This window comes from Cibotium barometz, chromosome 55 (assembly GCF_041138505.1).
Source record: "Cibotium barometz isolate CiBa-2024 chromosome 55, ASM4113850v1, whole genome shotgun sequence".
In the NCBI taxonomy this organism is placed as follows: Eukaryota; Viridiplantae; Streptophyta; class Polypodiopsida; order Cyatheales; family Cibotiaceae; genus Cibotium; species Cibotium barometz.
The window spans coordinates 10,942,432-10,957,209 of NC_141100.1; the positions used below are offsets into that span (position 1 = coordinate 10,942,432).

The following is a 14,778-nucleotide window of genomic DNA, read 5'->3' on the forward strand; positions in this document are numbered from 1 at the left end:
ACACTTGTACTTCATGACTTTCATTGATGATTACTCAAGGCATGCATGGGTATATCCACTGAAGGCAAAGTCCGAAGTGTTTTTGTGCTTCAAACAGTTCTTGCTTATAGTTGAAAATGTATCCAATTGTACTATGGGCACTCTCCATTCTGATCGAGGGGGGGGAGTACATGTCTAAAGAGTTTGATGCATTTCTAGCTAGTCGTGTGATAAAACACCAATGTACAGTGCCGTATACCCCTCAGCAAAATGGTGTTGTTGAGAGGAAAAATAGGTCACTTATGGAGATGGCACGATGTATGGTCAAGAGCCAAGCTTTTCCACATGCGTTTTGGCTTGAGGTTGTCATGTGTGCTGCATATGTACTCAACAGGTGTCCCACTAAGGCCTTGCAGTCTGTTACTCCATACGAAGCTTGGCATGGTAGGAAGCCTTCTATTGGTCACTTGCGTGTCTTTGGTTGTGCTTGGCCGTATACCCCTCAGCAAAATGGTGTTGTTGAGAGGAAAAACAGGTCACTTATGGAGATGGCACGATGTATGGTCAAGAGCCAAGCTTTGCCACATGCGTTTTGTCTTGAGGTTGTCATGTGTGCTGCATATGTACTCAACAGGTGTCCCACTAATAAGGCCTTGCAGTCTGTTACTCCATACGAAGCTTGGCATGGTAGGAAGCCTTCTATTGGTCACTTGCGTGTCTTTGGTTGCTTGGCCTATACTTTAGTGCCTGTGCAACAACGTAGAAAATTGGATGATAAGGCTGTCAAATGCATTTTTGTTGGTTACAGTGCTGAGAGCAAGGGTTACAGATTGTATCATCCACAGTCAAAGCGTATCTTGATTAGTCGAGATGTTGTATTTGTGGAAGATGCAGCCTTTCATTAGGACTTGTTTGGGGTCTTCTTGGGCCCTTTAATTTGCCCCAAGCCTAATGACAGTCATTAAGGAGTGGTGCAATGGGAGTCGGCCATGTGGAGAAAAATGTTGGGTTTCCCTGCCCCTAATATGTAGGGGTCAAACTTGAATCATACCATTTTCTTTTAAGAAATTGGGCTGAAAAATGCAAAATCTTTCAATAAAATCAAATTTCTCACCTTTTAATAAAGACAGCTCAAACTGGTATAAATGACCCCACCTCAAAAAGTGGGCTAGGGCCAAAAACGCCCCCCATCATTATCCCTCATTTAAAGCTACTTTTTCCTCTCCCCACTCCCTCTTCCTCTCTCTAAAACTAGCAATTCGGTTTTGAGTCTCTCTCTAACTAAAAGAGTCATTTTTTGGCCACCTCCCTCCCCATTCAGCCTTCCCCTTCCCTCCTAAAGTTAGATCTATCTTTCTGTGCCTTCTTGGCTATGGAAAGCTTGGAAAACAGTCCACTTTTTTTCCCCATCAAGTCCATCCTCTCTTGCTTGCACACATTCTTCACTCTCCTCTTGCTAGCTTATACACATTCTTGACTCCTCTTGCCAGCTTATATGCTCTGCTAGCATTAGGTTGCAGAGATCTTCTTACACACCTACAACTTCATAGCATCATTTAGCTTAATCGGTTAGCCAAGCACAATGAGTCGTCGACCTCGTTCAAGGGTGGAGTCCTTTAGCAGCAGCAACGAACAAGACAACACTGGCTTGTGGGTTACAAGCACCTTTGCAAAAGGAATGTGGGTGACGATGCGTCCAAGCACAAGGGGAGCCCACAAAGTCTCTCGCAGATACATAGGGTTAAAGTCGCACCATTGGAAGGGTCGCATAGTGGATCTCAAGCAGGGGGCTGACAAAAGCAAGCAGGTGATGATCCAACAAGCAGGTGATGACAAAAGCAAGCAGGTGATGATCCAACACGTCTACAAGGCATCGCAACTCCGTGTTGACAATGCCAATCACAAACGATTTCCTGCAAATTGTAAGTTTTATTTGTGCTTCTTGTTTTATGGGCTGCACTGAGACATGCTAATATCATTTCATGTTACGGAAGCTTGATTTTTTCAAGTGTGTTCTTGTAATGTTCTGTGTAGACATCTTTCTGTCGACATTTGTGGAATGGGAGCCTTTAGAGGCCCTTTCTAGAACCTTTGAGGCGCACCACTTTGAAATCGGCAAGCTACTATATACTGGTTGTTCGGCATCAGAGCTTTTAGAGCGCTCAGTTTTCTTCTTTCATGCAGAGTATATTGTACCCACGTCAAGAGATGGTTCTAGGACTCTACGGAGGCTCCCTACACCAAGTCTCACGGACCATGATTGGCCAAAGCCCGACAATACTTTGGTTGCACTAACCAGACATCGGATTGAGATTGATGTGTGCAATGCAATGAAGTGCACCTATGGGTCACATCGTGCGACTCTCACGTTCTTCATGCCTTTACATTTGTTTGTGTTTTTGTTCAAGGAGGCTGATGTTCACCGGACTCCTACAATATGGATTACAAAGGGAGGCACAGCAATGAGTGCCTTTCTGCCACCTTCGTGAGATTTGAAGGTTATTCAACATCAGGGTGACAAGATAAAGTGCATGGTGGTGTCGGAGAAGATGGTCGTTCGGTACCAGCTTGGAAAGCAACAACTCTCTATTATCTTTCCTTACAGACGTTGGAAGCTGACTGGAGGCGAATGGCAAGCACTCGATTCGGACATCAACGATGCAGAACAGCTTGATGTACATGTTAGCACACAAGCTGATGTGTGGGATATCGTAGTAAATGCTGATTGGAATATGGCGAACCTAAGGGAGTACTTAGGCCTTAGGTTTGCACTGAAAGGTGACTTTTCATTTGTGATTGATAACACACCTCTACGTAAGAGGAAAGAGGCATCTTACTTTTGTAAAAGCATTCCCTTCCCTAGATGTATCCATATCAAGCAAGCTATGTAACAGATTTTGAGAGATTAATTCAAAACAATTTTGGCTACTCGCAATTTGCGTTCAATTTTGTGCACTTTTAAGTTATGTCGCGTGTTTTTATTTTTTTGGAGGTTTTAAGTGAATTTTTAAACATAAAAAAAGTTTTAAAGACCTCTTTATAAGTCACTTTTGGCCACTTTGAGTTCATCTCCTCACTCTGTGCATCTTTGTGGTCCCCTCGCCTTCTTCGCTACTCAAGCATGGCCACCCCCGCCCAAGCTCTCCTATCTCAATTGCACAAGCTTGACCTCGGTCACTTGATCGAGAAGCTTGCACCCATCTTTCAGACATCTATTGACATGGAAGGCACCGCCGAACTCCATAATGACGTGTTTGGGGCGTTCACTAGCTACATGGACACATACATGGCTGAATATTGTGTCAACTTTGAAGACGAGGAGGGGACTTGGGTGCCTGTGGATCTTATCAAGCATACCTACAAAGTGGACAAAAATTTCAGGTTCAGGCTTGCAAGATTCCTCAAAGGCCTTAATAGCACATATCTAAGGGAGGAGGAAGAAGATAACCTTGTAGATCTTAGAATGGGCAACATCGGCACAAGTTTTTTGAGGTGGGACATGACTCTTGCCCTCCTGATCTTGGAGGGAACAGAGAAAAGCAAGGGAAAGAGGAAGGCCACTCCTCCAAAGAAAGCCACACCTTATCTCTTGATCAAGGAAGCTGACCCAAAGAAGGCGATTGTCACCCCAGTGCAAGAAGCATCTCTTGCACTTGTGCCTCTGGCGAAAGAGCCTCAAGCTGAGGCTGTGAAACAGGACATCGAAGGGGACGATGTCATGGATGAAGTTCCAGAGCTCGAAGTGCAAACTCTACACCCCATCATAGTAGAAGGTGTAGAGTTCTTATTTTTGGATGACATCGCCCATGTCCTCGGGCTGCATCAGGATGAAACTCTCTCAGTCATTGCTATGTATGCGGGCATGCGAGACACACAATAGCCGTCCAAAGATGATGACATCCGCATTGACTTCAGTTCCACAGATGTCACAAAGGTGCTTGCGCTCTCGGAAAATCATGCCTCAATAGAGTCCCTTGTGGCAGAGACTCTTGTACAAATATCCCAGTGCAAGGATTTCTACGAGAGTGTGCCAGAAACTAGCTTTGCCCCTCACAAGCCGCTTGCCATTTTGGATTCCGTCAGCCTCGGGAGCATCAATATTAGTGATGCAGACCTTGCAGATCATGATGATGCCACTGAGGTAGTACACCCAATTTCTTCCCTCTTAATTTGTAATTTTTTGAAGTCAACTCATTCTTCTATCTACTTTGTAGACCGCAAGAGAAATGGACTTGTTCGCAAGCCGAAAGGTTGGAGCACGAAAGGAGGTGGAGGGAAAAGATGCTGCGCTATGGCACTACATCCCGAGCTTCAATGCCGAGATGCTTCACGTGATTCACAATGACTTTTCAAATGACGCGCAAGCTGAGTTTTTGAAGTGCAGAGCCCTAAGCGCCATCCTGTCTGAAGCCCCTATAGCCCAAAATGCCCATAAATGTATTCTTGTAAATAGGGAAGCAGCTATCTATAGCTTTGGTGATAAAAGTGCGGGGTCTTTCCTAGGATTTTGTGGCCTTAGCCTTGGACAAGGCATCACTGATGCCAAAGAGATAGCCGAACGCATTGGTGACAAACCATCGGTAAAGACTCTCACCCACGAGGCTTTCACCAAGCTCATCAAGCGAGTTGGCTAGATCCAATGTACTCATTTGCTTTTTGTGAAAATCAAACAATTAATGACATCAAGATGTTTGTCGAGCTGATTTTAAGTTTTAATTATCTTCTTGATGTGTTTATATGTTGTTGTCATGTCGTGTCATGATGTTTCAATCAATTTTTGTGATCGCTCGTCTCTGCCACCACCCGTCCGACTTTGGCTCGACTCGACGGGCCGATTTCTCCTGTGTATGGCCCCAAAAGGGTAGATCTGATGTGCAGGGTGTGCCGGGGCCGAACGGGGGGGGCCGGTGGTCGCGCCGTGGACCCTGTGCGCCACGGAGTGACTGTAGCCTATTTGACCACAGAGCGACTGTAGCCTGTTTGACCAGGTCAAACAGGCTACAGTCGCTCCGTGGCGCACAGGGTCCACGGCATGACCACCGGCCCCCCCTGTCGGCCCCGGCGCACCCCGCACATCAGATCTACCCTTTTGGGGCCATACGCAGGAGAAATCGGCCCGTCGAGTCGAGCCAAAGTCGGACGGGTGGTGGCAGACGAGCGTTCACATGAGGTCGAATGTACGTAGCGACAACAATTACATGCAAAAGACTACAATTACCTTGACAAGATGACAATCACTTGCAATAGAAAACACAACTTTTTTGAAAATAGACATGGTTTTTCATTAATCAAATTGAGATTACAAAACATGGATTTGTTGCATTACAAAGGCTTCTCCTATCTAGTGAAAGAGAGCGTCGTCTCCACGGATACGCCTAGCTAGACGAAGATCAGATGGCTTCATAGTGACACGTTTTGCATGCACCATGCACAAAACCGCGTCTTGGAAAAGCGAAACCAAAATATCCTCGGCACCTTGTTGCAGAGCGCCTAGTGCCGCCGCTTGCACACGATTGACATCCCGGCGCTGGTCGAGTATAATCTCTTTGACGAGACGCGCAAAAGGTGCCTTTGGAATAATTGGTGTGGAGCTCTTCTGATATTTGCGAATTTCTCTAAGGGCAACCGTCCCTGGTCTCCACCTTTGCTTCTTCTGTGTTGTTGGGGGCGGTGGTGCTTGCGCGTGGCGAGTCCAAGCTGGCATGTCATTTTTGAACTTTTGTCGCCGCTCTTGGAAGTTATCGAAAGGGGGTTCTGTGCATTTAGGAATGGTTTTCCCCTTCTTAGCCTTTGCAGGTGTTGGAGTTTTCTTTGCCTTTGCAGATGGAGTCTTCTGAGCTGCTCTCTGCTCTGCCTCCTTCCTTACTCGCTCCTCTTCATCTTTCCTTTCTTTTTTCTCACGAAGCCTCTGTGCGTTTGCTACCCTGGCTTCTCGTTCAAGCTTCTGTCTCTTATTTTCTACTTTCTGGAGCTGAGAGTTTTCTCTTTCCTTTACCAAGTGCACGAGCCAAGACTCTGTCTAACATTGCATTGAGAATCCTACTACTCGGCAGGTGCTCCCTTTCTATTGTGTCTTCATTTCTCCTCTTTGTATATTCTGCTCAAAGACCTTGTATAGCCGCTTCCAAAATCGTGTCATCTTCGTATCCGGCCATTTGTAGGTCAGCAACAAATCCGCGAGCTTGTCTGTTAAGCCAATCCTCCTCCGCAGCAAAGAATGCAAATCTTCTCTCGTTGCTTGCGGCGGCCTAAGCTTCTTTTGCAGCCTTCTTATCTGCCTCCGCCTTCCTAACTGTCTTGTCTTCTTCTGCCTTCTTGGCAGCCTCATCCTCCTGTGCTTTCTTTGTTGCCTCATCCTCCTGTGCTTTCTTTGCTACCTCATCCTCCTCCTGTGTTCTGACGGTCTCTTTGGCTTCTTTTCTTGCTCTCTCAGCTGCCTCCATGTCCTCTGCTTCTTTCTGTAATCTCTCCGCTTCTTGGCGTTCTTGGGCTTCTTGGGCCTCTCGCTCAAGCCTCACACGCTCAGCTGCCAAATCCATTTGGGCTTGTGGGTAAATGTTTGGGATTTTAGTTCTATGTGCGGTGGGTAAGGGCCCAAGGTCTTTGAAAATGTCATCCTGCGTATTGGAGGGAGGATCATTTGGGGGCTCCATGTGCATGAGATATTAGTGCACGAGCGAGAGAAAGAGAGAGAGAGAGAGAGAGAGAGAGAGAGTGCGCGAGAGGGAGAGTCAAGGGGAGAGGAAGAGAGAGAGAGAGCTCACAAGTCAAGACGTTTAAAAATGACAATAAAACTCACTTTGATATTTATAGGGGGCCAAAATTACAAAAAAGTCAATTTACAATGAGCGCGCCAAAAAGTGGCGAACAAGAATTATTGGGTGGGTAACCACACGCGGCCATTTCTTAGTTGACCACTGTGCCATTGCCTCGCTCTTTCACGTGCCATTGATGCATTGCACCCTTCTCTTTCGCCTTGCACCTACCACCTTCATGATTTTGCGCCTCAAAGACAAATTTCCGGCTCGTTTTTGGGCCTTTCTCCCAGTAAGTGCACGGTAAAACCAATTGAACAGTTCTGAAATGCATTGCTGCGAACCTTGCCACCGCCATGACCCGTGTTCTTAAAATAGGCCGCTTTGGCTTGGTAATGTGATCGTTCCATGCCTTGGTTGCTCTAGAGTGCAAGAGACCCATATTCATCTAGAAAGAAGGAACTGTGCGCATAGAGAATATGCATGTAGTGTGTTATATGAGTTTCCCCCCCAAGCATCGATCATTTCTTCTATGAATCTGTCAATCGAAGTCTTGAATGTAGCTATCTCTGCTTCATCAAGATACGGGCGCTCAAGAAGCCTCATCATCTCATCACAAGCTTCCCACACATGTGCACGCTTCAATCCTAGAGTCGCCTCATTGCCTCGATAGGTTGTTACATCACAAATCTGCTTCCATAATTCAAAATGTGTATGGCTTTGAGCCTCACCATAGTTTGAGAGCAGGTGTCTTGCTTTTGCACCACCCATACATATCTTATTAGGGTTATCTTGGGTACTTGATGGGTTTTTGCGATCCTTAGAGAGGGTGACAGCACCTGCATGAAGCCCCACGGATGATAAAACAACTTAAAGCTCTTGGATGCACTATTCTCGCCGCCGTGACTCTGGCTCCATGTTCCAAGCATAATTGATGTGGAGCATCAACAATTTGTCTAGAATTCTAAGTCTTGCGTGCAAGGTACACACATGTACTCGCGACAGTGGAATTGAAAGAATAGGGTTCCAAGTAGCATCCTCCTCTACGCGAGATGGTGCCTTGCTTTGATTGCAGCTCATAATTCCATTGAGCCAGACGTGCATACCCTTCCCTTTTTGTAATTGATTTGAGCCCTTTGCACTTGCCTGCTTACGACCTTTCACCTTGGTTGCTTGTTTGGCCTTCCCCACTGCGACACTTGGCATCCTTGGATGACAATAAAAGATGCATGGAAACAAAGTGTTAGCACCGCTTTTAGTTCCCAACATGTATTTGAGGGTCTTGAGATCACCACCAAGGTGCCACTCTATTTCAAAGTCACCAGTGCGGCCAGGCACATGCAAGACTTCACCATTTGATTGCCTGTGTATCACTCCTTGAATACCTGTATGGGTGAAGTACCACCTCAGACTGTCATGGTCCTCGTGCGGAAGGGTCCATGCCGCCTGCCACCATATGTTCTTCTCAGACTGCACTCTAAAGTAATCTTGCTTGCGTCGCTTTGTGTGCAAGTTATTCTCCGCATCACCTATTTCATCTTCGCCGTCTAAGCTCTTTCGCTTCAATGCCCTGCTCATGAGTGTCAGACTTGTACGTTCCACCCTTTGGCCCTTTACAACTTGACATTCATCCAATTTGAGGACAAATATAGCCTTTCCTTCCGTCTCCTCTAATGTCATATCATAAAACTAAATCATAGCTCGTTGAAGCGCCTCCACCTCGACGTAAACATTGTTAAACTTGTTGTAAGCAAAATCTTTTGAATTTGACATTGGCATGCTACCATCCACCCATCTGTAGCCACCTAGCAAGTCGGCAATATTGTTGTTTGCTGACTTCCTTGCCATAACTATACTGTATGGTGTTGGAAGTATAGATTGTGTCATTTCTTTGCCTTGTAGACGTGCTGTGATGCAAGTATACAAAGCCCTGTATCCCTTATCTCACTGATACCTGCTGTGTCGCACACAGTGAGCATGTCAACGGGACTGACAATCTGCTCGAATTCCTTGAGAAAATACTTTTGAATCCTGTCACGCAACGCACCATTTATTGGATTGGTTATCATATTGATTACTTTTTGCTCTGGAATAATGTGCTCAAGGATAGACTCCTCAGTATTGGAACAACCTAATATTGCTTTAGCACATTCCCTAGACATCACATAGTTCAGAGTCAATGACATAACTATATGAAAAAGGAATGTAATGCTAGTTTTGAAGCTGTGATTACCTTGTTTGACGCACACGTCGCTTGGTTGCGAGCCCCCCCATCTTTGGAAACAAGACTCAGAGGCTTGCGCTTTCGTTGCCTTGCATTATATCCCACGGGGAGGTGAGTGAAATGATCGACACGTCGGCGAAGGTTCCGAGTTGTCACACCTTCATCAAGCTTCATCTTATGCTCTGCATCCTCCTTCTCTAGATCCTTGACTCGAGCCAGCATATGTTCCTTTGTGGCCATGAAAGTTGATGCACATTCTCCCTTTTCCGCCTTGCATAATTCCAGAAGCTTCTTGAGGTGATTTTGATTTGAGAGTTCCTGCAAGTACAAAGAATAGAGCCTCTGACAGTACCCTAAGAAACCATTATAACCGTCACCCAAGAAGCGTACGACCTACGTGATATTACGAAAAGGGGGAGGTGCACCAGTCTGTGGATCAAGGGGATAAATGCTTCCATCAGTCCTCCAAAGATCAATGGCTTTTGCACCTTGAAGTCATAGCACCTCAGCAGGAATACATCCCTTCGTTCGATTACTTCGCATTGTGGCATACTCCTCGTCTAAGTCCACGTGTAAGCGAAACTTTGATTGCTTGTTGGTGATGTCCCGTAGAGCCATTGTACCTAGCAAATGGAGATGGAGGAGATGTAGATGGATACAGAGATGGAAATGTGGATGGTGATGGAGATGATGGAGATGGAGGATGGAGGTGGAGGATGGAAATGTGGATGGTGATGGAGGAGATGAAGATGGAGATGGTGATGGAGATGGAGGTGGAGGAGATGCAGATGGATACAGAGATGGAAATGGAGGCCTTGAGGAGATAGATATGGAGAGCTTGCTAGTGATGGAGATGGAGAGCTTCAGCTTGCAAGGATGTGTAGATCTGTACCTTCACAGGAGGGGATGGTGAGCTCTTCCATGAGAGCTAGTGGAGAGGATGATAGATATGGAGAGCTTGCTAGTGATGGAGATGGAGAGCTTCAGCTTGCAAGGATGTGTAGATCTGTACCTTCACAGGAGGGGATGGTGAGCTCTTCCATGAGAGCTGGTGGAGAGGATGATGGAGTAGGAGGTCCAGATCTGCAGGCCATGGCTCCTAGAGAGAGAAAAAGAAGCCCTTACCCAAGTAAAACACCCTAAACTCGTTTTAGAGAGAGAGTGTAGAGAGAGAGTAGGATTTGCAGCACCTCCAAAAAGGGAGGGAACAAAGTGACGAAAATTTTCAAATATTCTTTGTGAAAGGTACTTCACTACAAGACAAAAAGGCAGTTAGGTCCATATTCCTTCCCAAGGACAGAAGATCTAATGATTAGATCACCTTTTGGCCTATTTTCTTTTTTGTAGAAAAGGAAAAATGCATTTTCAGGCCTAGGCCACTAGCTTGGTCAAAGCTTGATTAGCATTTTAAGCATTTCGCTAAGTGTCCAAATAAAAGGGCCCAATAAGACCCCAAACAAGTCCTAATGTGTTATCATGTACCAAAGAGATAGGTGTGAGCTCACGGGATGTATTTGATACGTTGTTGCCTCTATTTATAGGTGGGAATTCAAATGTAAGTCCTAATGAGGCAAATATTCAGCCTATGCAGATTTCAAACGACATCATAGATCAGCCTATTTTTGATGCAGATTTACAGGATGTAATTTATGAGGATAGGGCTGAAAATGAGCAGGCTAGAGGAATGCCTAAATGGCTGGTGCAAACCTTGCGTGATAGTAAAATTGATGCACCTATTTCTAGTCGTACTCGTTCAGGTTTTCAGTATGCCTCTTATGCATCAAATTGTTATGCTTTGGCTGTGTCTAGTATGTGTAAAGAGGAAGAACCTCTTTCATTTGATGAGGCACAAAAATCAAAAAATTGGTTGGCTGCAATGCAAAGTGAATATGATGCTATAATGAAGAATGGTACATGGTCTTTGTGTGATTTGCCTATTGGTAAAAAGGTCATTGGATGTAAGTGGGTTTTTAATTTGAAACAAAAGCCAGATGGCAGTGTTGATCGCTATAAGGCTAGACTTGTTGCAAAGGGTTATGCTCAAGAAAAGGGCATTGATTTTGATGAGACCTTTGCTCCCACTTGTCGTATGACTACCATTCGTAGCATTTGTGCATTGGTAGCTCATAATGGTTGGAATGTACATCAGTTGGATATAAAGACTGTGTTCTTGAATGGAGATTTGCATAAGGAGGTGTACGTATCGCAGCCTCGTGGGGTTTTGTTCAAAGAGGGTAGGAAAACAAAGTGTGCAGGTTGAAAAAGGCTTTGTATGGTTTAAAGCAAGCTCCACGAGCTTGGTATGAAAAGATACATGCATATTTGACTGCACATGGTTTTCAGAATAGTCCAACAGAAAGCACTTTGTATGTTAAACGGGTGGATGATGTACATCTAATCATTGCTCTCTATGTCAATGACATGCTGCTCACAGGACCAAATGAGAGTCATATTGCTGATTTTAAGGCTGATTTGAATGCCTCTTTTGAGATGTCAGATTTGGGGCATTTGCATCATTATTTGGGGATACAATTTAAGCAGTGTGATGGAGGTATTGCTTTGTGTCAAACAAAATATATTGAGACATTGTTGCGGAGATTTGGCCTTGAAGACTGCAAGCCTATTGCTACTCCAATGGAGACAGGTTTGAAGTTGAGTCTTCATGATGGTGGAGATCACTTTGATGTTACACTCTATCAAACAGCTATTGGTTGCCTCATTTATGTATGCATTACGAGGCCGGACATTCAGTTTGTAGTCTCACAGGTGAGTAGGTTTATGCATAGCCCAGGGTCTCAGCATTGGAAGGCAGTTAAACGCATCTTTCGCTACTTGAGTGGCACCATACATCTTGGGTTGTTTTATCCCAAGGGGGGATCGTTGCCGCCAGATTTACATGCCCTTTCGGACTCAGATTGGGCTGGTTGCTATGACACAAGAGTGTCCACAAGTGGTTTTTGTTTCATGCTCGGTAGCTCATGCATATCTTGGTTGAGCAAGAAGCAACCTACTGTGGCCACTTCTAGTTGTGAAGCTGAGTACAGGGCAGCTTTCACAGCTACGGTTGAGTGTGTGTGGCTCAGACGGCTTATGGGGCTGACTTGGGTGTTGGACAGGAGTCTGCCACCTCTATCTACACTGACAGTCAGAGCACATTGGCAGTTGCGAGAAACCCAGTTTTTCATGCTCGCACAAAGCACATTGAGATGCATTATCACTATGTTAGGGAGAGACTCTCAGCAGGAGAGATCAGCTTGGCATATGTGCCAACACAAGACAACCTCGTCGATCTTTTCACAAAGGCGCTTCCTCATGAGAAGTTTGAAGCTTTCCACAAAGCTTTGGGCTTGCTCCCCTTTGTGGACTGATCTACTTTGGGCATGGCACTTCCCTATACATGAGTGCCAGCTCTTGTTCACACCATCACTCCCAGGGGAGATTTGTTGCCATATATATAGGTAGTGATGTGTGTGAACACACTTAGGACCGCCGGGGCACTTTTTCCCTCTTTAGAAGGTTTTTTCCCCCGGCTTGTATATACGCCCATCATTCTAGGGCTAACTTATCTTTGTACATTGACACAATCTAATACACTGTGTGTTGTGTGCATTCTTGCTTTTCTTCTCCAAGCTTTGTGTGCTTTCCTGCAACCCTAATTCCAACACTTCATTGTAGTACCTATACGAGTAAAGTCTACTGCCACGCATCAACATCTAATGATCTTGGGGATTTATAGTAGCTATACGAGTAAAGTCTACTACCACGTATCAACATCTCATGATCTTGAATCCCCAAGAAAAGGATGATGAGTAAATGTTGGGAAAAGAAGTAAAAGGAATTCAGAAAAGCAGTGGAGTTGGAGAAATCTTTAAGTTTGGAGAAGTACACACACACGGCCTACCCATTGCCCATGCACTTCACTTGCATATTTCACTATGGGCATCACTTTTTTTCTTTCTTTCACATTTGCCCACCATGGCATGCACATACACATTCACCTGCAAAACTAACCTCATGTCAACACCAACCCTCTAGGAACATCTCTGGATAGGAAAACCATGGCAAACCCCTAGTATGGCAGGCCCCCCTGACCCATCGCTAGGTACCCTCCAAAGAGCTTCAGTGCATGCAACCTCTGCTTCCACTCTAATTCAACACAACTCAACCTCATCCGCCGATGTATAAAGATGAGCATCATGTTGTGGGGTCTAGGCATATTATCATGTCACACGAACAAGGTTCATCATCTATTAGAGTTGTATGCCGCTTCGCACTGTCCTTGCCACATTGGCTCCATCCTTGGCAATCTTCCCCAATAACAAATTCATATTTAATTTGCCATGGATCTCAAAAACATGTGCATGCACAAAGCTTGTCTGTGCCAAATATCTTCGTATCTCTCACTAATGGTAGACAAAACTTTCTCTCTCACGTCTAGAGAAGTCGAAACTCCCTATTTTTCTATCTTGCATATCATTCTCTCTAGGAAGTGGGGGAGGAGGAATAATGGATTCTCTCTCTCTCTCTCTCTCTCTCTCTCTCTCTCTCTCTCTCTCTCTCTCAACAAGTGGAGTGCTCGATATATAACACTCGTCCCATGTTTGACATTTTGTATCGCATATGGCACGTTTTAATATAATGTTACCACCTTACGTTTTTAAAGGTTGTAATCTTAAATTGAATAATCCTTAAAAAGAGTTTGGCCTTTCGAGTTTAACGAGGCACATCTATGCCTAGTTGAGCCCAGCTCGAAAAACAAACAAAGTTTAATTAATACAACATAAAGAGTATTCTCAATATATATAAACCAATACTCAACCCGCGCGTTGCTATGGTGTAAAAGAGACATTAAGAAGTAAAATGCAAGAATGGAAGCCGAAATAGAAAGGGTCAAATCAAGAATGGAAGCCGTAATACAAAGGGTCGAATTAAGAATGGAAGCCAAAATACAAAGGGTGAAATCGATGGGGATTTTTTCCTCTTATTTTTTAGAAATTGAGGATTTCTTTTTTCTCTCCTCTCCTTGTGCATTGGTTGTCCATGGTTGATATGTAATAGATATGCAACCCAAAAACCTAAAAGGTACTCGCAATATAAATATGATATATACAACATAAAGAATGGCCAAGGTTAGGCTAATGATCCAAGATTAGGCTAATCATCTTTGCTTCATTACCTAGTTGTTAGCTAGACCACTATTACGCTAATCATCTCTGCCGCGGATCTTCATTACCTATGGTGTTTTTTTTTTTTTTCCCTTTGGTGGGCAAAATAGCAGCAAGCGGGTTCATGACAGCAACGGAAAGATGGCCCAAAAAAAAACTGTAGCGAAACAAAAAAATTAATTTAATAAATTTGAACGGCGGTGATGACATCGAGCGTCCGTAGTCCAACGGTCAGGATAATTGCCTTCCAAGCAATAGACCCGGGTTCGACTCCCGGCGAACGCATCCATTTTGAGAGGAAATATGGCCTTAAGAGGAAGGGTGTGTTCTTATGGCGGTCCATGTGGAGGATTTGTTATAGGACTTGTCCTCCCTAGGTCACCTTTTTTTGCCTTGCCTTTCAATCCATCATTGCCCTCCTCTGTGTATCGTTGCTTTAAATGCTATATCCACTCTCATGCCTGAGAAAATTTCTACATGATTCTCTCACCCCCACCCTGAACTCCTCTCTATGTTGGGCAACTGACACTACTTGTTGCTATCAATGGACGCAATACAGCTAATCCTATCCCCTTGAAGCTCTGTCTTTAGCACCAACCAATACATTCAACTTTGTTTTGAAGGTAATCCAATTCATCACAACAGAAGATGAAGG

At 44.7% G+C, this 14,778-nt stretch overlaps 1 non-coding gene across 1 annotated transcript; it reads left to right on the forward strand.

Moving 5' to 3' along the window:
- The first annotated feature begins 14,336 nt into the window (after positions 1-14,336).
- On the forward strand, positions 14,337-14,408 carry TRNAG-UCC (transfer RNA glycine (anticodon UCC)). The gene has a single exon. It is a non-coding gene; the product is annotated as a tRNA-Gly (tRNA).
- Positions 14,409-14,778: the final 370 nt, after the last annotated feature.